The 21,875-nt window shown below is 39.8% G+C and overlaps 1 protein-coding gene across 2 annotated transcripts in view; it reads right to left on the bottom strand.

Moving 5' to 3' along the window:
• ROR1 (receptor tyrosine kinase like orphan receptor 1) overlaps positions 1–21,875 on the bottom strand; it is a 410,747-nt gene that overhangs the window by 317,527 nt on the left and 71,345 nt on the right. The window lies entirely within an intron of this gene.

Raw genomic sequence — 21,875 nt, forward strand, 5'->3', positions numbered from 1 at the left:
TGGAAGTAACATTCCAAGTCATTTGGGGAGATGTCGTAGACACCTTGGTGGGTTTTGCATTGAGCAGCCACATTTGCCTTGCCCATATTTCTTAATGTTTGATACTTGGATTACCCCAGCAGGAAACGAGCAGTCTTTGAATGGAGGGTTTTGTTCAGAATTCTAATAGCTTCCAGCATTTGCCCCGGACCACAAGAAGTACACCAAATTTACTTAGACATCCAGGCCAGACGTGAAGAATTTCTCTGTCAGATCTAGTAAGCTCCACCAATTTAACATTTTGGCTTCTCTGGGGCAAAGAGAGGACCGCCAAACAGCACTGGTGCTGGGGGGGGGCACCACTGGTGACATGTGGCAGTTCTTGAAAGAAAATTAATGAACATGACCAGTAACCTTTCTGCCCCTCTCTACTCCTCATTCAAGGAAGAGAAGGAAAATTTCAGCAATTGGGGTGACTAGGCAACTGCTACTCTTTAAAACAGCTTCAAGTTTGTTGGGTTTTTTTCTCCACCAGACTTGCCACATTTCATCACTTGCATTCAAGACCGCTTCACTATGAAATTTGTTGACTTAAAGGTAGAGCGATCAGTTATTCTGTTCAACAATTTCCTCCTTGTTAATCTACTGAGCAAAAAACTACCCCTGGCAACCTCTGATTCAGTCACAAGCGCTATGTACAATCAAATCCAATAAAATATTTGTTTAGTGCCCACTATGTGCCAAGCACTGTACCTAGCATATTACACATATTAATGATGACGATGACAATCAGTAACACGAGCATCATTTATCAAGTGCTTCCTCTGCAAAAGGCCAGAGTGAAACATATAAACATGCCTGACCTCACTCCTCATAACCCTTTGAGCAACATGTAATTATTGTTTTCCCCTTGTATGGAAAAAAAAGGACTCCACAAAATTAAATAAACTTGCCCAGAGTCATACGGTTTGTAAGTAACAGAGCTGAGACTTGAACTTAAGCCTGTGTTGAGGGCAATGCCTGAACTGCAATTGAAATAGTATCAGAAGTTTGTTGCAGTATATAAGGATGAGATAGATGGTAAAAGTTTTCCAGAGTACAGCAAAAATGACACTGGACATGCTAGTTGTATTACTCATTTAGACCAAAACATGACAAAATTACTTTGTAATAGAATTTTATCGTCTCTCTAATACTGGGACCAGTATGATATGTGTGACCTATTTTCAGTCCTAAAAAGACCTACCTAGAGTAATCTACTATAAAGACTAGGACCAAACAGGTAATACAAATATCAAAACTACCAATAACATTTAAAAAAAAATCCCTTGCAGATGCACTCAATTTCTATGAAGCTAAATTGTCTAGGGAAAAATGTATATGTATGTTTGTGTTTCCAGTTGGATTTTCTAGTTTTGACACTTTGTTTTTATATTTGTATATAGTGAAACATTCTTTACAGGGGTTTGAAAGGACCCATCTTAACAAAGAAAACATTCATAAAAGTTAAATGGGAAACTGAACTCACAGATTGGATGAGTAATAAAAAGCTTATTGATACCTGATTTCTGAACAAAGCCAGAAAGGAGAAGGTAAAACAAAAGGAAAAATAAATAAATAAATAAATAAATAAACAAACAAACCAACCAACCAACCTTGAAATTTTGAGGTTCCAAAATTTGGAGGCAAAAAAAAAAAAGATTGAAAAACTTGGAAAGCTTCAAAGACAGAAAAGGACATTGTACAACTGCTCCACAGCAGCAGAGTTCCAAGGGGTGGGAGGACATTTGGAAAGCCTGGTTCTTCCAGGTTCCCATAGCCACTCATTTGTTCAATGGGGAGCTATATCCTAACTCCCAGCCCAGAATCTTGATTTAGATTTGGGCTGACAAACGCCTGCACAGCTAGGATCCTGCCCGTGACAGAGTAGAGGCTCCGCTGATACTGTGCAGAAAACCATCAAGCCGCCTACCCCCCGTCATACCAACACAACACACATGGACACATAAATGCATTTGGCACACAATTTCCAAGGGTTCATGAGTCGCCTGAGACATGAATCCAGACTGAGAACACCTGTGCATAGTAAGAATCCTTAGACTTGAGGATCTGGCCAAGTTTAGAGCCACAAGTAAGCTGATACAACTGCTTTCTTAGCCTGTGGCATCATAACAAGGCCAGTTTCTCCAAGTTCTTAATAGGCTGAGAGTGAGCAGCTTTCATTTAGGCGATGGTCCAGCCATGAAACATGAGGCTGCCTGAGGCTGACTGCCTGAGTTTGAATCCTGCCTCCATCTCTTAATAGCTGTGTAATCTTGAATAAGTTTTACTTAATTTCTTGTACCTCGGTTGTCTTATCTCTAAAATAGGAATGATAATAATACCTACTTCAAAATGTTGTAAAGATTACATGAATTTTTATATGGGAAGCACTTAAAACAACACTTACCTATCACACAGGAAAACACCAAATAAATGCTAGCTGCTATTATTCTATGGTCCCTTTTAGGAAAAAAAGAAGCTGGTTTAATATAAAGGTTCCTAACAGAAAAACACTGCAGAAAGGCTGAGAATAGTAGTTAATGCTAGCATTGATTTTTGTGTCCTGTATTAAACCATCATGAGATGTCCACTTCTACTATTTTTGCAAAGTTGACCATTTGGTTAACTGAACAAGTATCGCCATCTATGTTCCAACACACTACAAAACAATGGCAGTGTTGAATGCTGGAAAATGTAGTCTGTGAAACATATCACAAATAAAGAAAAATACACCATCAGATTAATAGCTTTCCTTCATTTCAGTTTGTGAAACAAATTAACCGCTTTCCTTCATTTCAGTTTCAGCTGGCGAGCACACAGCTTTGGATTATCACAGACCCACAGATGTTGACAAATTAGAAGGGACCTCAGTGATCGTGATCATTCTGTACATCTAGTCCAGGACCTCAATGTGCAGCTGGGAAACCTGAGCCCAAACACAGGCATGACTTGCCCAGAGAGACCCTGTGTGTAAGTACTAGCACCAGAAACTCAGACTCACAAGTGTCTATCTGTTTACTCATTTACCTCCTTTCACTAGACTTGACAGCCCCTTAGAGGCCAGAATCTATCATACTTGTCAGCTTCATGCCAGCTCAGCACGCCTAGACACAGAAGCCGACAGCAAATGAAGGCTGAAAAGAACTACAGTGATAGCGTTCTTTGCTTCTACTAAAGTATCATTTTAACTCAAGAAAGGAGATAGTTACCTCCTTCACTGAAAGATGACCCAAGTGGTAAAGCAAGGCAGAAATCACAACTAAGAATCCTGCTGGTGTGGGAGTCAGGAGATCAGGGCTTTTGCCCTACCTCTACCCTAACTTGCTTTGTGATATTGGACAAGCACCTAACTTCTCTACCAAAAAAAAAAAAAAAAGTGATTAGGCAAGATGCTGTCCTTGATAGAACTGAAAGGAATCAAATTTTATGAGGTCACAAAGTGAAATTCAATTTATTATTGATTATAATTCATTGTATGTCACTATGCTTATACTATACTCCAGTATTAATTTTTAAAAGTCTTCTTCGTACATGATCACTTAATCCTCACGGTAATCTTAAGTAGGTCAGGAAATACCTTATAACCCCATTTTACAGACAACAACACTGAGGCGCAATGTTCCCATGTTTATGTCAGAGTTAAATTAACAAGTACCACCTATACCGAGAGGCAGAATTCACACCAAGAAAGAAAAACATATGCTCAGCAGTAGATCAAGGGCCCAAGAAGAGGCAGTACATGGCTTGAAGGTGAAATTAACAAGGAGCCATGGAACCTGGTCATCTCTCCCTAACTCTCAGGTTTCTTTACTCAAAATTCTACTTTCAAAGATATACTTCTTTCACAGCTACATGAAGATCAGATGGGTTATGGGAAATACAAAGCCAAGATATTTGGTGGATAGATCAGACAGAGAAGGTGAAGTAAGCCTCTTGAAATGTATCCTGCCTGCAATAAAACAAAATGTATTTTTTTTTTTTTTTTGAGACAGTCTCACTCCGTCTCCCAGGGTGGAATACAGTGGTATGATCTTGGCTCACTGCAACCTCTGCCTCCTGGGTTCAAGCGATTCTCCTGCCTCAGCCTCCCAAGTTGCTGGGATTACAGGCATGTGCCACCATACCTGGCTAATTTTGTGTATTTTTAGTAGAGACAGGGTTTCACCATGTTGGCTAGGCTGGTCTCGAACTCCTGAGCTCAAGTGATCCACCCGCCTCGGTCTCCCAGAGTGCTGGGATTACAGGCATGAGCCACTGCGCCTGGCCAGCAAAATGTATTTCTAAGCATTTTATTGAAACTTCACAGTAAGAAAGACCCTGAATTAAGGTAAAGAATAATAAATGAAAATTATGTGATAACCATTATTTATTGCTTAAGCTTAATTAAAATACCATTAATATTATTTTTCCCTACAGAACATGCCATTTTTTATTTTAATAAATCTTAGCAAATACATAAAATCAACCCTAGACTTGTCAGGAAAGGCGTCTCCACTCTAAAGTCCTATATTATCACAGAAACCCTAAGAAGACTGACCTACTGGCTCAGTTGGAATGGGCATTTATCTTTCAAGATTTCCTAAAATCTTTTGAACCCCTTCTTAACATCCTGATACTGTAGTTTCCCACTGCACTGAAGAGTACCATTATTTCAAAGTAGAATCTCCAAAAACCATATTTCCTATGTTTCCAACAGCAAGGCAATCATATGCCCCTCTGCAAATCACGGATGCAGAAAGACATACCTTCCAGTAAGCCTACTGGTGAAGTATTCCTGAGCACAGTCAGTTCAACGTGCTCGGCTGCACTGGCAGTGGTATTTCCTACAGACCTGTCTTGTGGCAAAACCAGGCACTGCTACACAATGTTCTTGGCTATGTAACATCCAAACCTGGTGTTCTGGCCTTCCTAGAGACACAACACTCACGCAGGCTATGACAGAGCAATGCCCAAAAGGAGAAATAAATAAATAAAATCCAAGGGAAAACCAAAGGAATGACTATTGGCAAAATGGAAAATGTTATTCCCAATTTTTACATTTGCAACATTTAATTATTTCTCCCTAAACTCAAGAGAACCATAAAAATAAAAGTTCTGGCAGCCACGTCTCAGTGTGCAGCTTTGTTTCATCACAGACTTTAATAACATTCTTTATCTGCTGGTGAAACACTGGGGAAAGGGTGGAGAAGGATCAAAGTTTCTGGACTCAACAGTCCCAGATTCCTCCTGGACAGCTGTGTTCTTCCCTGGAATAAAGCCCCTTTCCAAAGAGAGAAAACCTTTTTATTTTCTGGCCCAGCTATTTTCAAGACAACCTAATTTAATTCACTCAAAACTCCATCAGGCAAAACAGAATCTTGGCCATTACCAACCGTGTGTCAAGAGAAGAGAAGGATGTCAGAAGGACAAATTTGTTTCTAAACTTTAAAGATTGCACACCCTCCTATCTGTTCATCATTGTTATAAGGGATGGCCACATAACTGATGTGTCATGTCTATTTCTTTTACTCAAAAACACTATTTGCTAGCCAGAATATTTTCAAAATGGTGTCTACCACCAGACTGTACCCTTCCATTCTTCTTCTTTTCTTTTTTTTCCGAGACAGAGTCTTGCTCTGTTGCCCAGGCTGGAGTGCAGTGGCGTGATCTCTGCTCACTGCAACCTCCACCTCCCAGGTCCAAGCAATTCTCCTACCTCACCCTCTTGAGTAGCTGGGATTACAGGCTTATGCCACCACACCTGGCTATTTTGTGTGTGTGTGTGTGTGTGTGTGTGTGTGTATGTGTGTTTGTGTGTGCATTTTTAGTAGAGATGGGGTTTTACCATGTTGGCCGGGCTGGTCTCGATCTCCTGACCTCGTGATCTGCCCACCTCGGCCTCCCAAAGTGCTGGGATTACAGGTGTGAGCCACTGCGCCCGGCCTCCATTCTTCTTATTAAAAACTTCTTTCCAGCTTTCTAATACAGAACCTCATAAACTGGTTTGCCTCTCTGGTTGTTATTTTATATTTTCATAACTTCCCCCATTTTAAGATATTCTATTGAGCATTTCTCCTTACAGATAGGAAAGTTAACCACTTTCCCACACATAAAATTCATAACCAATTAAATCCAATAAAATTTTATTGAACAGCTACAACATATATTACTCAGTGTCAGTGTGGTGAAGAAAGGCCTGAATTTTAGAACAATAATAGTAATAAGAATAATAGCTACTATTTGCTCTGATCCTGTGTGCCAGGAATCGTAACATGTCTGGACCGATAACATAGCATGACACTACATAACAGTGAAGAATGTGGCCTCTGCTCTCTAATAGGCCTGGGTTCAGTGAAAAGCTCTACCACTTAGGCCAGTTTCTTCACCCTTCTGTGCCTCAGGCTCCTCATCTATAAAATACAGATATTAACAAGATACACCTCACAGGGCTATTTGAGGATTTCATAAAATCACAAGAGTAAAGAGTTTAGCCCAGGGCCTAGTTAACAATGACACATGCAACTACCCTATTATTCCCATTTTAAGAGGAAGAGACTGAAGCTCAGAGCTAGTCCACAACACAGCTGGGATTCAAATCCACACTCATCCAACACTGAAGCCTTTGCACTTTCTAGTGTCATGCATTGACCAGCTGTACAGTGAGGGAGGGCACATTAGAAGCCTAGAGTCTGGCAACTGGGAGGACCTTACAGTCAGTCCACCCTCCAAGCATGGCATCTCTCCAGTGAACTGGCAGGTGATTGACCCTGCTGCTTATACACAAGCTCCAAGCTTTACCCATGTCTGTATCCCAGATCTGGAGAAGAGCCTACAGAGGGGACATTTGCTTATTGCATGAACGATTAAGGCAATTTAAATAAACTAATAATTATAGCTAAGTATTGAGCAGAAACTATGTGCTGGGCACTAGAATCAACATGTACTAACATATTTACTATTAAATTTTAAAAACTCAAATAAGCTTTGCAGAATGTGGTGAGGGAGGTACATATTTTCATTAAATCAGACTCTGGAGAGACAGATCACAAAAGTGTCCCCAAAATACAATAGGGGATCTTCATCTTCACAGGGCCTGCACTTCAAGAAAACATTGAGTAGGATATAAGGTGACTGTCTTCCTTAAAAGCACTCAACACCAAAACCCCCAGCCAGCCAGAAAATGAAAGTCAGAGGGTCTTCATACAACTGTGTTGGTTGTACCCTGCAGAGGGGCGCCCAACCCAGGGAGCAAGTGAGGACAGAAACACACCAGGACTCCTTCAGTCATGCTGAGCATCATGACGTGGGTCAGCACACACACAACAGAAGGGGCAGTTTGTACAAAGGTACCATAAAAACTTTGACTACCTTAACATACACAGGCTAATTTCTTATTCAATTATCCCATCTCACATCCCAAGACGGAACACATTTAAATCAGTAACTATATAAATATATTGATTTATTCACATTTATTCAAACGTGTGAGTATACATTCACATACTCACACATTTCTTTATGTGCAGAGTACTAAACTTAGTATAGCAGGAGATAACAGAGATTACCATCTAATAGACATAATTACAAGTATCATAAACAATAAGGCCAAAGAGAATAAATATCTTAATTAGCATTCTGGACAGCATCAAAAAACTTGCTGCCTAGGTCACTGAGGCACTAGGGGTCAGGGAAGTGAAGAAAATACCCTCATCTAAACAAGACAAAAGGAAAAACAACACTATCATCAGATTTAAATACAAAGTACACTTGAAAGTTAAATTCAACTAGTAGTTTTAGAAGCAACACAGTTTACGCTTTAAGCAAAAAGTCAGATTTTTTTAAGTGGTAGGGTCTAATCTTGGTTTAGCCACAGAATCACTGTGTCATTCTAGGAAAATATGCAAAATACACCCACTCTTAATTTGTGCATCAGGGAAAGGTTTCATCAATAGCTGAGAGGTAGAATGAGAAATTCCACTCTACTTAACTAATGCAAAGTGGTGTTGTTAGTTAAATCCACCTCCAGTCTGGGCCATAGATTTGAAAGGGGAAGGACAGGGAAGGATGGAGATGTCTTTAAACAACTTGATCACCAGGCAAGAGCAGTGAAAAAAGAACAAAAAAGCAAAGATTGTACTTTAAGTCAAGAAGACACCATTTCAGGAAAATAAGCATGGGGCCTAAAAGCAAAGGAAAACACATTAAACCTTCAAGGAAAAGCTGATAAGTGAAAGATACAGATACAATAACTCCATATGTCTTTAATATTAGTAACCACTCAGCACAATTCAACTTCAGAGGCTGATGGCTATCTTTTCAATTAAGTTTGGGGGAATGGGGAGACGGTTCCCATGTGCCTGAAACTGTGATAGGCAACTAACATTTATTACTTCATTTATTCCTCATAGCAACCTGACAAATTACATCTTATCCTACTTATATCCTACGCACAGATGAAAACACTGAATCTGAAAGAACAAGAACCTCAAGCCATTTCCATCACGCCAACTGCACAGGATGGGGACTTGGAGGCGGGGCTCCAGAGTCACCTTTGGTAACCAAGAGCTGCTGAGGAAATGGAGCAAGACAGTCTTAAGAGGCTTACCAAATATGGTTCATTCTACCGACTCTTAAAGATCCAAATATAGTATGAACTTGCACTTGACCATAACTCTAGTGGCACATATCCACTGTCAATTGTCTCCAGTTGATAAGAATGCACGACTCACAGCTATTTATTCTCCCTGACAGAGAAAACACTCTTTTATGTGCTCTCCACATGCCTGAGGAACCATGAGGTTTCCCAATACCAAATCCATAGAGCTATTTGCAGACCATCTGAATCTACCTGGATAAAAGGCATCTAAGTACATCCAAAATGGAAAAGGCACTTCAGATAAGAACAACCTCCTGGCAGACTTGGGATATACCACACCTGAGGGTCAATCATAAAATAGATACCTAAAAGTTAGTCTTCATTTTGTTTGTTTATAGAATATGGCTATTCTGTTCTTGGTCCCTTTACCTCCACGTGTTATTTCAAGCATCAACTAGGTGGCTTTTATTAACACCTTCTAAGGAGAGGCTACAAAAAATAAATAGGTAAAAACCATGTCCAAGCCATCAACAACAAGTGATTATCTAGAAATTTAAGAGAGATTTCAATTGCATATAGGAAGATGCATATCTAATCTCATTTCTGTAAAAAAAAAAAAAAAAAACTTCTGAAAGTTGTTCAACAACAGATACTTTGAAAACTGAATCCTATTTATTCATTCATTCATTCATTCAACAAGTACTTATTGAGCAACTGTTACACACCTGAGTCTATGTTAGGTGTTAGAAATCCCAAGATTAAAGACATTTCCTGTCCTCAAGGAAACAAAATCTAACAAGAAAAGAGAGGGTAAAAAAAAATGCAAGAACAACGCAGGGAGAGGAGTGCAGCACTAAGTTATTGTAAGCACAGGTATGACGGGAGACCACAGAAAGGGCTCCTAACACAGTCACATGGAGTCAAGGATGGCAGTTTTTAAACATTAGGGATGGAGGATTATTTCAGACAGAAAGAATAAAATGTATCACTTCCATTTCTGGCCAAGTTGGAGTAACAGGATAATTGTCAAGACTGGGATAATAGTCAGTAAACGGCAGTGATCCCTGGAAGAAGGAAGGCAAATGAAACGAATCCTACGAGTCCTCCAGCTTACTGCCTGAGAGAATTTCCAGCTCAAGGTGTCTGGAGGAAAGGGAGAACTCAGGCAGAGCTCAGTGAACTGCCTGAGTTGAATGAATTGAGCTAACAGTCCAGGGAGACCAAGGCAACTAGAGTTTGCACGGCCAAGTATCAGAGAAAAGAGAGCTGCAGAAAGAGCCACAGAGATTCCTCCTCAAGTGTTCAGCAGAGTGCTGATCAGTGCATACATGTGTGGCAACAACCTAACACTGGGGAAAGAAATATCCAAAAAGATATTTCCAGATTGGAAAACCTCATGATTCCCCAGGCAACAAGGAGAGCACATAGAAGAATGTTTTCTCCGTCATGGAGAATAATTAGTTCTAGACTAAGTACAACTATTTCAGTCTTCCAAATCTTCAAAGCAAGACTTTCCAAAAGGATCAAACTGCTTCTAAACAACTTAAACACAACCCAGAACAAAGTTCAAAAATATTTACAGGAATACAAAAATAGCCAGTACCCAACAATGAAAATTCACAATGTCTGGCATCTAATCAAAAATTACCAGGCATTCACAAAGCAGGGAAATATAACCCCTGATGAAGTGGAAAAAAAAAAAAACAATCAAAACTGACACAGATGTTAGTTAGAATTAGCAGACAGAACATTAAAATGGTTATTATAACTATATTCCCTAAGTTCAAAAAGTAAGTGGAGACACTGAAGATATGAAAAAGAGCTACATCAGTAGGGTGTGGTAGCTCACACCTGTAATCCTAGTACTTTGGGAGGCCAAGGTGGGTGCGTCACGAGATCAAGAGATCAAGACCATCCTGGACAACATGGTAAAACCCTGTCTTTACTAAAAATACAAAAAAAAAAAAAAAAATTAGTGGGGCGTGGTGGTGTGCGCCTATAGTCCCAGCTACTTGGGAGACTGAGGCAGGAGAATTGCTTGAACCGGGGAGGTGGAGGTTGCAGTGAGCCAAGATCATACCACTGCACTCCAGCCTGACAACAGAGCAAGACTACGTCTCAAAAAAAAAAAAAAAAAAAAAAGAGCTACATCAAACTTCTAGAGGTGAAATCTACAATGTATGCACTGAAAAATACTCTGGATGGGATTAACATCAGATTAGACATTGCAGAGGATAAATATTAGTAAACTTGAAAACACAAAAATCAAAACTATCCAAAATAAGATACAGAGGGAAAAAGGGAATTAAAAAAATAAACAGAATCAGTGAGTTGAGGAACAACTTCAACTGGCCTAATATACATGTAACTGGAGCCCCCAAAGGAGAGGAGAGAATTAAGTATCAAATATAGTATTTAATAATTGCCCTTGCCTCCAAGAATTTACAATCTTGATGGGAAAACAAATTGTAATAAAAAACAAAGTCATAAGGTATTTGAAAAGCAAAAAGTATTATAAGAACAGAAACAAATGTCATGAGTCAGTACATAATTAATTACCAAACACATAGTACACATAACTGTTTAGAGGAGAGGAACAGATTACTTCAAGTTGGGAGGTCAGGTTACAAATAGTCAAAGAGGGCGTGAACCCGGGAGGCGGAGCTTGCAGTGAGCCGAGATTGCGCCACTGCACTCCAGCCTGGGCGACACAGCGAGACTCCATCTCAAAAAAAAAAAAAAAAAAGAATAGTCAAAGAGGAAACATTTGAATTGTCCATTTCATAAATGGATATTTTCATATAATCCGAAGTAGTGTTCATTGTTCATTAGTATATATTGTCAGCCCTCCATATCCCCAGGTTCCACACCCATGGATTCAATCAACCACAGATCAAAAATATTTGGAAAAATAAGTAAATAAATAATAATAAAAACATCCAAATTTAAAAATACAGTGTAACAACTATTTACATAGCATTTATATTATATTAGGTATTATAAGTAACCTAGAGATAATTTAAAGTATACAGGAGAATGTATGTAGGTTAGATGCAAACACTATGCCATTTTATATCAGCGACTTGAGCATCCAAGGATTTTGGCATCCATCAGGGTCCTGGAAGGAATGTGCCACAGATACCAAGATACAACTGTAGTTTTTCTTTTTTCATCACTTTTTCTTCTTTATTCATTCATTCACCATTAATTGAGCAATCTGTATGTGCCAGATACTATCTAAGCACAGACATGTTCTATTTCTACCTATGATGGGTTTAGAATCCAGAAGAGGTAAAAGAGAGAAATGGCTATTGCTCACACTGCTAGATACTCTGTGATGGAAGTACGTTCAGATTGTTGTAGGAAGGAGGCAGTTAACTCCACTAGGGAAAGGAAATAGAAGAAATTCATGAGACAAACAACTGTCACCTATTTGTAAAACCTCCATCCTGCCCTGTTTCCAGACTTGGCTGTCAAAAAGAACTGCTGGAAAATATGTAGAAAAGTCTACCTACCATGGAAGGAAGCAGAAAGCCAAGCAGTTTTTCCCTTGATTTCAATTCACTAATACACAAGAGAAAGAAAATGCAGGAACCTCCTCCTGCCAAGCAATCAGCCACACCTAAGTGGTGCTAAGGTTTAGATAAGCCCTGACAAGTCGATTGAAGAATGCCTTAAATAGATGGGCAGCAGAGCAGTAATACGTTACATATTTTTATATGACATAAAGCCTCAGTGAATAAAAAAAAATTCACTGGAATCAGGTTGGTGATCTGATATTTCCATTGAAAACATTTTATTTTTCCTGAAGCTAGCAGTCATGCACTATGCAATATACAAAGCTAGAAGGAACATTCATTATCACAGAGGTCAATGCTCACATTCTACAGATGGTCCCACTGAGATCCAGAGAGAGTAAGAGGCTAGGCCACAGTCACAGCAGCATTAGTTAAAATTCCCATCATCCTAGTTCTGGGAAGCTGGTGATCTTTACATGAAACCGTATAGTTTTTATCCATCTCTTAGAGTGAACGAATTTCAGCTGTGATTTTAATAGAGAATTATGATAATATGGGAGAGGTATATTTGGATGTGGAATGATCCTTTATCATAAGCCTTGGTTTAATAGTTTTCCTAAAAATAGTGTTTCACTAAGGAAATCTCATATTTGGAAACTTTTCATTCATACTCCATTGGCAATGAAAGATTCCTTACTGTGTCCCCAGTGCACTGTTTAATGTTCAACTTACAGACTATTTTGCTGAAGAAAGAAACAAGATATAAGAGCAAAGCATAAGCTAGACTCTCACTCTACTATATACAAGATACAGGTTGAGTATCCCTTACCCAAAATGCTTGAGATCAGAAATGTTTCAGATGTCTTCAAGATTCTGGAATATATACATTTGTTTATACCAGCTGAGCATTCCTAATCCAAAAATCCAAAATCTGAATGCTCCAAGGAGCACCTTTGAGCATCATGTTGGTATGCAAAACGTTTCAGATTTTGGTGCATTTTGGGTTTTGGATTCTCAGATTAGGGATACCCAACCTATATACGATCTTGGGCAGAATACTTAACCTCTCAGTTTTTTCATCTATAAAACAAGGCTAACAATAGTACTTACTATGGTATATGTAGCGTGCTCTCAAGTTTTGAGAATGAGCTAGGTGATACAAAATACATCACCAGGCATACCACAGGAGTTCAAAAAACATTAGCAGCAGCTGTTGCCGCAGTTGGTGACTATGATGCTGGGAGCAGGGAATGGGTGTAATCATTGTTAATGTCTTGAGGTTAAATCATATTAGACATCTTTTCCCTTATGATTCTCAAAGAGAACTCAGATACATATATTTATGCCAGGTACTGATAATGATACAACATCTTAGTCTTAGAACTCTCCTTAAAGAGTATGTACCTGTCCCTAAGTTTAAATCTTACTTATAATAATAATAGTTACTCTTCCAAATCTGAGTAGAGCTAAATTATTTGCCACCTTATGCTGTAAACCCTGGGCCACAGAACTTGGTAATAAAATATAAGAGTATCATACTTTCTCCATCTGTATAAAGTCCTTACAGAAAAGCAGGACTCTATTACAAATGTCACCCTGGGTTTCCCATGGTTAATGCATATGGTAAGACTGAACTGTCATGCTACAGATTTGTCCTAAAAGTAGAATGTGAATTCAACAACTGCACTCTCCCAGTGAAAATGATCTGTTTCATTTTTTAGTGTTTTTCCTTCCATCAATATTCAAAGGAACTGGTTTGCATTAGTGAGTGTCTACAGAGGTTTCTTCCTCTTCTGGACAATTAATTTGTATCATATAAGACAAATATTGGCACATCTGGACAAACTCAGTATGAGTCTAAAAACCATGAAATTTCTCAAGGCATCTGTGAATAAAAACACCTCTCTGAGCTTTTCCAAGACGACAGACCGAGAGGGGAGAAGTGGAGAAATGGACATGATAGCCCTCTTTGAAGATTGGAAGGGCTGTTGTGTGAAAGAGGGAGCAGACTTCTAAGGCTGGGTGCTCAGGAGAGCAGGATGAGAATAAATATATAGGAAAGCTGCAGGGGGCTGCTTTCAGCTCTACAAAAGGAAGAGTATGCCAGGGCAAGGGTACACATACATGTATGCCCCAGCAGAGTAAATCAGATGGTGGCTGAGTCCAGGCAGCACCACTGATGAGCTGTGCACACGGGGCAAGTTTCTTAAACTATCTGATCTCTCCCCTGTCAGTCAGTACAGTTATTCCCACATTCACAGCTATTCCAGAATTGAAAAATATATGTATATTTAATGCTTAATATATGGTAGGCATTATGATTACTTCAACTCTTAAGGATTTGTCATATGCCTTTGGAATAGGAATATCTACGTCACCTAATGAATAAAATCTCTTTAGTTCTGCCTTTTCTTTTGGTCTTAAAACCCAATGAGCAAAGCTCAAATTGTTCTACCACCTGCTGTGCCACTGCTTTTAGGTAAGATGCCAGTCTACTTGTCTTCCATCTTCCCTGGATCTTTCCAGCAGCAAAACCTAAAGAAAAACACTTATCATCCACCAACCTTAACCCAAGGAAGGATTATAGGATTATTTACAAAATCATTACAAATCATTTTTCATATACAGGTGTTCTCCCCTTTGCCCAGCACATGTTTTGTGTAAATCACATTCTTATTTTCCTGCCAAATGAGCTTATAATTGTTTGCATATGCTTACTATTTTATTCCAAGAATATTACTCCATGACCATTAAAAATGCTTTGGAAAACAGAAAAATAGGGCAATGAGGGGAATAATCACCCACAGTCTATTCATTGTTATTTTTCCCTGTCATCTTTATACATGAGTGATGGTGGTCTTTTTTTTACGTAATTTTAATTAGATTAGAATTTTGAAGGTGACTTCTTAGCATTTTTTAACTGTTCTTCACTTAGTGGTGGCTCCTGCATTAAGTTCCTCTGTTCTCAATACCAATTAAGTATTAGAGGCCGGGCGCGGTGGCTCACGCTTGTAATCCCAGCACTTTGGGAGGCCGAGGCGGGCAGATCACGAGGTCAGGAGATCGAGACCACGGTGAAACCCCGTCTCTACTAAAAATACAAAAAATTAGCCGGGCGTGGTGGCGGGCGCCTGTAGTCCCAGCTACTCGGAGAGGCTGAGGCAGGAGAACGGCATGAACCCGGGAGGCGGAGCTTGCAGTGAGCCGAGATTGCGCCACTGCACTCCAGCCTGGGCGACAGAGCGAGACTCCGTCTCAAAAAAAAAAAAAAAAAAAAGTATTAGCGATTTTTAAGATGTTTTAAAGTACCAAGGGTCAACGCCACTTCGAAGCATGGAATTTTGAAAGCAGAAAAGAAAATCTGCACTTGAAGAAGGAATGAGTAACACAGTCTCTCATTTTATGGACATTAAAACCCAAAAAGCGGCCGGGCGCGGTGGCTCACGCCTGTAATCCCAGTACTTTGGCAGGCTGAGGCTAATGGATCACCAGGTCAAGAAATTGAGACCATCCTGGCCAACATGGTGAAACCCCATCTCTATTAAAAATACAAAAATTAGCTGGGCGTGGTGGCACGCGCCTATAGTCCCAGCTACTCAGGAGGCTGAGGCAGGACAATTGCTTGAACTCGGGAGACGGAGGTTGCAGTGGCCTAGATTGTGCCACTGCACTCCAGCTTGGAGACAGAGTGGGATTCCATCTCAAACAAACAAAAAAAAGCAAACAACAACAAAAAAACCCCAAAAAGCCATACAGGCAGCAATCTCTGCTGGTACAGAGAGCAAGGTCCCTGAATTCACTGGCCAGTGCAATGAACCTACTGTAAATTGGGCCCCAGTATCTCCTGCTATGCACCCTCAACATAGGTTCTATAAGTTTGGACTTTGTCTCTTCAATTCCTTAGAAATGTACATAATGTGTTCTGTGTACAATGGATGTACAGCAAACTAATTAGGGCCAAAGTAGGCTTTGACGAGGATAATTCTACCCAAGCAGAAACTCAAATCTGCCCTATAATATAGCTAGAACAATATAGCTAGAACAGCAGGAAAAGGAAAAAAAAAATCTCCAGTCTTTGTTCTAACATCTTTACTCGACTTGACATATCTTTATACATCCAAACTGTGACAGTTTATCTCATACCTGTTGAATAAGCAAAATCTAAAAATACTTCCAATACCAAGAGTTAGAAAGGGTAAAGAGCAACAGGAACTTATATCCTGTAGGAAGGAGCTCACTCTGGCATAAGGCCGTTGGAGAGCAATTCTACGGCACCTAGGGAAGCCGAAAACACGTATACTCTATTCTATTCCTAGGTGTTTGGCCTAGAAAAACTTCGCACATTTTTACAGAAAGACAAGTCAAAGTTTTCATGGCAGCATTGTTTATAATACACAAAAAATGAAGACAGGAGAATGGGTACATTAATTGTGAAATGGTCATACAATAGCATACTTACTGCACAGCAACTAAAATAACTTCTTAGGTTAACATGCAATTCCTAAATTAACAAGGTTAATATCAAAAACATAACATTGAGCAAAAATAGCAAGATGTATGACAGGTACAGTAAGTTCCCATTTATACACAATTTTAAAATAGGCAAAGCACTATTTTTAGTAGCACTCTTAGTGCATTTATGCACAGAGAGCAAAAATATAAAAACATGCATGAGAATGAAAAGACATCACATTTAGAGGACAGATTATCTCTGGAGAAGAAAAGAGACAGGATTTAGGAGGGGTACACTGGGAGCTTTTGTTGTATCTATAATGTTTTATTTCTTTTAAAAATCTGAAACAAATAAAAAATATTGTATCTGAAACGGGTTTTGCCACTTTTGTTTGCTTTCGTGTATACTTAAAATATTTCAAAGTTTAAAAAAGAAAGCAAAGCACGGTGGCTTAGCAATGAATTGGTCTAGATATCCAGGAATCCAAGATGGTAGGAAAAACAAAAATCCATCCACCGTTTTGGAGCATTTTACTTATTTTTTTTTTTGAGACATGGTCTCACTCTGTCACTCAGGCTGGAGTGTGGGGTACCATCACTGCTCACTGCAGTCTTGACCTCCTGGGCTTAAGTGATCTTCCCACCTCAGCCTCTGGAGTACTGGGACCACAGGCGCACACCACCACACCCCGCTAACTTTTTTTATATTTTGTAGAGATGAGGTGTCACTATGTTGCCAAGGCTGGTCTCAAACTCCTGAGCTCAAGTGATCCTCCAGCCTCGGCCTCCAAAAATGCTGGGATTACAGGTGTTAGCCACTGCTCCTGACCCTATTTCAGGCATTTTAAACAAGACTGGTGGCCATCACAAACTCCTCTGCATCCCTGTGCTTGGCATGGTGCCAAGCCAAAAGTAAATATAAGCTAAATATTGAAGAATAAATGAACAAATCAATAAACAAATGAACTGAATGGGTTGTTATACATGCCTTTGGTTAATGAAAACAGAAAACAACAATTACCATTAATAATTTGATATTCAAACCACTTCTAAATGTGGGCCCATGGACAGCTCTGAAAGGCATCATTAATTAAAAAACATTGAAAACTAGTGGGCAAAGAAACCCTTAAAGACTTTAAGATCCTTAACATTCCATGTTTTTTCTTTATCTCAGAGCCATGTTTTTTCTTCATCCCACTCATCCCATTCTTGTCAGCTAAGGACCAGGAGTTCACTGCCATAACAGACCCCAGGACGCCGCCCATAGCCTGACGTATCAATAAGTCTTTAGGTATCTAAGTGAATTAAAGAGCTCTTCTGAGCCTACGTGAAGAATTCCCAGCATTTTTCTGCTCTCTTCACTCGGTTTACTGAGTACATTAAGATTCTAAATCATTCTGTCTTCACAAACGTAGGTTTGTCCCTTTGGGGACAAAAAATTTCCAGGATGATAACCACGATTTCAAACTCCTTACCATTATAGGGGAATATACAGGCTTGATGAAATCAAGCAGAAATCCACTACCAGAAGTTTTTGCCATTATTGATTTTTTTAAATTCCAAGTGAATTTAAAAAGAACCAAAATAAGATGCATAGCACATTCATCTAAGCCTAGTAATTAAATCCAAAAAAGCAGTTTATAGTAGTTTAAGCAAAAAGAATAATTTTAGAAAGTACCACAGGCCTCCACTATCTGAAATAAATTAGCTGTTTTTTAGTTTCCTTATGTTATTAAAATATTAATTTACTTTTAAATATAATCCTGAAGCTTCCTTCAAAACACCTTCTTCAAGGAAAGGGGCATGTATTTATAGTGTTCTTTTAAAGTTTAACAAAAGAAGGATTCAAACCAAGTTACCTCCACTCTGCAAAAGTCTTTTTTTAAAATGTGTAACAGGATCTTATTGCAGTCACTCGGTCTGCTCTCCACACAAAGAAAGACTGGAAAGCATTTGTGTTATGCTTCTGGAGTTAAAAATGAAGACGCCTTTTTGTTTCCATCAGTTCTTTTTTATTAATAAGGTGGCCACACTAAGTCAGAAATTATAACCATCTGCTTTAGCCATTAAATACAGATTCAAAGGCCTAATGATAAAGTGACCTCTTTATTAATAACAGAGAGCGACAAGTGGCCATTTTCCCAGAGTGTTCACAGAAATAAATCAATCCATAAGTCTAGGTATCAGCTCTTTTCTCTTCAATTTGGCCTTGATTGTTTTAAATCACTGAGGAAACAAAAAGGGAGCCCAGGAAGTACCTTTCCCGTGAGTTTTGATTTTACCTCTGCTCTTGATGAGATGTCACTTAGCCACCTCACATAACCTGAAGACACAATCTTTGATTCTCCACATCACAGAAGAATCATCCCCATGCACCATCTAACCAGTGAGTAGACACATGGGACTTACCAGCCGAGGGAGTATATCTGAATCAAAGCCTCAAACAAAGGTGTGTAGGAAAACCACAGCTCTGTCAAAGGAAACAATAGTGGAATCACTGCAGCTGTATTTTAATATGGCAGGAACACAGCCCCTTGTTTTCTTTAATTCACATATTAGAATTTTAATTATCAAGTTGCTAAACTGTGGTGGCTTTCAATTGAAGTGGGTTTTACCGACCCAGCCTCGCAGGGCAGACAGAAGTCCTTTGTTGCACTGCCAGATGCACAGAGACGCCAGCATGGCACCCTCCACGTCCTCTGCCTCAGATCCTTCTGGCAGGAAGCCTCTACCACCACCTAGAGCACAGGAGTCTCTGGGAGATGAATCTCCCTGGCCCTTGTCCAAGGGGCTTTATTACTGGAAGGACCAGAAAGATCTCTTTACAAACCTGATCTTTCTCCTTACCCAATCCATAAGCTAGTACCAGAAGAAACAGCAGAAGACTGAACTGCTACGATGGAAGTAGCCCGTGAAGGATGAGTAGTTCTTGGGGGGAATACTTTGTGAAGGCTGTGGAGAACACTCCTGTCCCACCACAGGGAGAATTCCCCCAAGCCCTGTCTTTACTACAGAGTTAAAACCCTCTAGAAACCCATAACACCAAGGCACGGAGCCAGCACGCACAGCCCCAACACCTCTTGCTCCTCTCCCTGGCTTCCTGTTTCCTGATTTCCCCTCACTGTTTCCCTCACTCCTACCACTCTGGAGAAGGCAGTCACCATCTGTCAGGTGGAAGAAGACCTCCGCAGGGCTGTGGGGAAAGAGGCAAGAACACTGGACTGATAGTTCAACAGAGGCCTATGGAAGCCAGCCTGGAGGAGACAGCAGGCGAGCTCTTGTAACCAGCCATATCCTACAGATCCCCCTTAGTGACTTCACCTCCAAGGCCGCTGTCCTGGGCCTGTGGTCAGTAGAGTCTTTGCTCTGCAGTAACACGCTGTGCCACATTAGGAGTGTTAGTGAGCTTCTAGAGGCCTTACTATTCTTCCCCCATAAAATAAGAGCGCAGAGTTAGGTCATGTCAAAAGTCCCTTGCAGGTTTGGCATTCTATAACTTTACATCACTTTCTTTATCTATTGCCTCAGTTCCCTCAAGTATCGAGCCGTGCAGTTGCAGACGATTTTAAGGCCCTTTCCAACACAGAGGCTCTATGATTCCGTTGATGAAGCCAGATCACAAGCAAGGATCATGCTTTTAATCTCAGTGGCTCTTTCTTTGCCAAATAATGATAGGAATGTACTTCAGCTGAATGCCCCCATCTCGGCTACCAGTGCATCTGGTTGGGAAACCTACATCTACTTCTATCTGCCCACTTGCCAACACGGAAATCTTCAAACAAAGACAGGATGATTCATGGCATCTTTAATAGGGCCCCCACCTTGACATTAAATCTTGGGCTGAGGTTATCGAAAACAGCAAGTATACAAAGAACTTACTCACAGCCTGAGAGCAAGCCAGAAACCGTGCAGGTGGCTGGAGGGAAAATTGACAAGAATTACAAAGAAAAGGTGCATTGAGTTAATAGAAAATAACTCTGGTATTGAGGAACAGGGGCTGAAAACAGATGTGAGGGGTAGGCCACCTCCTCACCATAAGGAGTGAAAGCAAGAACCACAACTGATTTCTCAAACACACACACACACACACACACACACACAGTCTCTCTCTCTCTCTCTCTCTCTCTCAAATAAAAAATATAAAATTCACTATGCTGGCCCAGGGGTGTGGGTTGCGGTGCCCTTCAAGGAATATTGTAGAGCTGAAAGCTGATTAGACACAGCACCCAAAAACCAGTATTCCAGAAGGAGTTTGAAGCTAAAGATGGCAGTTTCACATACTAGAGGGGGTGCTGAGTATAAAAACATAAGTTCAGGCTCCATCTAAGCTTCATGATCTTTTATAAATTACTAAATCTCTACACCAAATAAATTCCTCATCTGTGACATGGAGACTACAAATATCCAGTCTATCCGAAAAGAGATTCTTAAAGCAGGTACAACACATACAAGTATCTGGGGTACAGCAGACACTCCCAAAAGTTGGAAGTTACTATGAAGATGCATGCAGGTATCAGAGATCAGAACACAATAATGGGTCAATCCAGAGAGACAAACGGAAATCAAGAAAAGGCAGGCAGTGGCAAACAAGGCAAAACAATGGGTCAAGGGTTGAAACAGGAACCTAAAAGAAATGCTCCAGCATCATCACTTTTAATGAATATCTATTGATGTTAAGGAGAAGAAAGCAGATTGCCAGATGAGTGATAAAAAATGACCTCATTCATTGAAAGAGAAAGAAAAGCAAAAACACAAAGCCAAGGAAGACAGACTATAGAGACATACTCCAAATACTATTATAATAGTAGTTATCACTACTACTAGTAGGGTTATTTCAGGGTTTTTTGTTTGTTTATCAATATTTTCCAAATATTTCAGTTTTTATTTCAAAGTTAATAAAAAATGGCACCTTAAACATTTAATAATAGGCCCTGAGTAGCTGTTCTTTCAGGGAAGTTGAAGCCCTGGAGAAGATCACTGGCATTCTGAAATTGAGGCTGTGCTCTAATTATTTGAAAGTTCTTAACATATATATGGAAAAACTCAGCCAGTCTACAAATATATGTAGAAGGCCTTCTTAATTCAAAAGCACGACATTAAACATTTCAGGAAAAAAACATAAACTCCCAAAGAGTCTCCATCTCATTAGGGAATTAGATACGCTCACATTAAATTATAACTCACAATGCAGCGTGCACTAGTGTAACAATGAATTCAAGGAGAGTGATTTGAGTCAGGCTGAGGACAACTGGAAGACTTCAAAAGACGGGATAAAGTCACTTTCTGCTGCAGAGACAATTTAATTAAAA

This window comes from Symphalangus syndactylus, chromosome 19, assembly GCF_028878055.3.
Source record: "Symphalangus syndactylus isolate Jambi chromosome 19, NHGRI_mSymSyn1-v2.1_pri, whole genome shotgun sequence".
NCBI lineage: Eukaryota > Metazoa > Chordata > Mammalia > Primates > Hylobatidae > Symphalangus > Symphalangus syndactylus.